This window comes from Capra hircus, chromosome 11, assembly GCF_001704415.2.
Source record: "Capra hircus breed San Clemente chromosome 11, ASM170441v1, whole genome shotgun sequence".
NCBI classification, from domain to species: domain Eukaryota; kingdom Metazoa; phylum Chordata; class Mammalia; order Artiodactyla; family Bovidae; genus Capra; species Capra hircus.
The window spans coordinates 50,708,269-50,711,722 of record NC_030818.1 but is presented as its reverse complement, the minus strand read 5'-3'; the positions used below and the strand labels follow the sequence as shown (position 1 = coordinate 50,711,722).

At 39.5% G+C, this 3,454-nt stretch overlaps 1 pseudogene; it reads right to left on the bottom strand.

Moving 5' to 3' along the window:
* Positions 701-1,513, bottom strand: LOC108637085 (annotated as a pseudogene).

The window sequence follows — 3,454 nt, the reverse complement described above, 5'->3', positions numbered from 1 at the left end:
CCAATATGCCAGCAAATTTGGAAAACTCAGCAGGGGCCATGGGACTGGAAAAGTCCAATTTTCCTTCCAATCCCAAGGAAAAGCAATGCCAAAGAATGTTCAAACTACTTCACAATTGCACTTATTTCACAAGATAGCAAAGTAATGCTCAAAATTCTTTAAGCAAGGCTTTAACAGAATGTGAACCTAGAAATTCCAGATGTTCAAGCTGGATTTAGAAAAGGCAGAGGAACTAGAGATCAAATTGCCCTCATCCGCTGGATTATCGAAAAAGCAAGAGAGTTCCAGAAAAACATCTACTTCTGCTGCATTGACTATGCTAAAGCCTTTTACTGTGAATGTGTTAGTCTGTCAGTCATGTCTGACTCTTTGCAACCCTATGGACTATAGCCCATCAGGCACCTCTGCCAATGGGATTCTCAAGTCAAGAATACTGGAGTGGGTTGCCATTGCCTTCTCCAGGAGATCTTTCCAATGCAGGAATTGAACCTAGATCTCCCACATTGCAGACAGATTCTTTACCATCTGACCACCAGGGAAGCCAGCTAGAGTAAAATAATAGGGTTCAATACTAAAGTAACTGAACACTAAAATATTAGAAATCATACAAATGATAGTTCACTATCACAAAAGTCTAGTGGTGAGATGGAGAAAATATTTCCAATTAAGTGACTGAAGCAATTTGTTTTTTTTTTTCTTCCTAAAAATCTTTATCTGTCCTCTGGTATTTAAGAGGTGGATCTTCATGATTGTCTTGATTTACAGTCTGGTTCTTGCAAAGTATAGCAGCAGGAATCCGAAAAGTGATGTATAGCATTTCCTTGTTAGGGACTGCATTTCTTACTAGGTGAACTGAACTACATGCCTCCAAGAAGATGCCTACACAGTTTCAGTTTATTGCTGAACATGCCTAGCTGGATTAGCACCTTTGGAAAAGCTGTAACAGCGCACAATGGGAAGGAGTTCACTGCCACATGGCTGTCCATCTAAGAGTGCTTTGAAAGAGGTGAAAAACTCCATAGGCTTTGCTGGCAAATTCATCAAATCCATGACAATGTGCACAGAGTATTTTCTTTGTTTTGACAGTGGTCCCAGCTGCTGCATTAACTCTTCTCTGACTGGTCCTTGCAGGAAGTCTTTCCCATCCAAGTTAAAGGCTTTTACCTTTTGGTCCACAATTTTTGTACTTAATTACAAAAATTGTGCAGTAGCCATTTATGAGATTCAGGATTGAGATTATTAGCAAACACAGTGCAGTTTTTCTTTGCTGCTGGAATGGCAAAGGGCCCAACCCACCCCAGGAAAAACATCAAACAGAACATTCCCCAGATTGGAGAAGTTCTTTGATATGGCTGTGTTCTGCGGAGAGATGAGGATTCCAACAGACTTTTGAAAAATCAAATTCACAGGTGTAATTGCTTTTTCACACCTTGGTCATCATATTCTCCTCTCCAGATAGTACTTCCAGTTGGAAATTTTGGTAGATATTGTCAATATTATTGATTTGTAAGGATCAAAACAAACTATGGAAAATTCTTCAAGAGACGGGAATACCAGGCCTCTTTACCTACTTCTGAGAAGTATGCAGGTTAAGAAGCAACAGTTAGAACCAGATATGGAACAATGGACTGGTTCCAAATTGGGAAAGGAGTATATCAACACTGTATATTGTCACTCTACTTATTTAAACTATATGTAGAATACATCATGAGAAACACCAGGCTGGGTGAAGCACAAGCTGGAATCAAGATTGCTGGGAGAAATATCAATAACCTCAGATATGCAGATGACACCACCCTCATGGCAGAAAGTGAAGAGGAACTAAAGAGTCTCTAGATCAAAGCGAAAGAGGAGAGTGAAAAGGCTAGCTTAAAATTCAACATTCAAAAAACAAATATCATGGCATCCAGTCCCATCACTTCATGGCAAATAGATGGGGAAACAATGGAAACAGTGTCAGACTTTATTTTTTTGGACTCCAAAATCACTGTAGCAAAGCTATGGTTTTTCCAGTAGTCATGTATGGATGTGAGAGCTGGACCATAAAGAAAGCTGAGTGCTAAAGAATTGATGCTTTTGAACTGTAGTGTTGAGGAAGACTCTTGAGAGCCTTGGACTGCAAGGAGATCAAACCAGTCAATCCTAAAGGAAAACAACCCTGAATATTCATTGGAAGGATTGATGTTGAAGCTGAAGATCCAATACTTTGGCCACCTGATGCAAAGAACTGACTGATTAGAAAAGACCCTGATGCTAGGAAAATTGAAGGCAGGAGAAGGGGACAATAGAGGATAAGATGGTGGGATGGCATCACCAACTTGATCGATATGAGTTTGAGCAAGCTCCAGTAGTTGGTGAAGGACAGAGAAGGCTGGCATGCTCCAATCCATGGGGTCACAAAGAGTCAGATACCTCTGAGTAGCTGAGATGAATTGAATGCAAGGTTTATCCTAGAGAATTTTCCATGTTAGCAGAATGACTATTGAGAAGAATTCATATTCTGATGTTGGAGGGAGTGTTCTCTAAATATTTGTCTATAAAGAAGGCTGGGCACTGAAGAACTGATGCCATTGAATTGTGGTGCTGGAGAAGACTCTTGAGAGTTTCTTGGACTGCAGGATCAAACCAGTCAATCCTAAAGTAAATCAACACTTAATAGAAGGACCAATGCTAAAGCTTAAGCACCAATACTTTGGCTTCCTGATGTGAAGAGCTGACTCATTGTAAAGGACTGTGATGTTGGGAAAGATTGAGAGCATGTGGAGAAGCAGGTGACAGAGGATGAGATGGTTGGATGGCATCACTGACTCAATGGACATGAGTTTGAGCAAACTCCAAGAGATAGTGAAGGACAGGAAAGTTTGGCATGCTGCAGTCCATGGAGTCGCAGAGTCAGACACGCCTTAGTGACTGAACAATTTGGTTTATAATATTGCTCACATATTCTATTTCTCTGTTGAACTGCTGTATTGTTGTTTTATCCACTATCAAAAATTAAGTATTGAAGCTTCAGATTTTTATTATTGAATTATCTATTTCTCCCTCCCTTTAACTGTGTCAGTTTTTGCTTCATGTGTTTTGGGGCTACGTTGATAGGTGTGTATGTTTATAATTCTCATATTTTTCTAATTATAAATTAACCCTCAATAAGGATAAAATGTTTCTGTGTATGTATGCATGCTCAGTCATGTTCAACGTTTTGTGACCCCATGGACAGCCGCCCGCCAGGCTCCTCTGCCCTGGAATTTTTCAGGCAAGAATACCAGAATAGGTTGTCATTTCCTACACTAGTGTTTCTATTTCTCCTGTAATTATTTTCACCTCCGAGTATATTTTGCCTGATTTTAGTACAACTTGTTCATCTCTCTTTGACTATCATTTTCATGTAAATGTTTCCATCCTTTTCTTTTTAATCTATTTATGTCTTTGAATATGCATCCTGTAGCTAGTATAT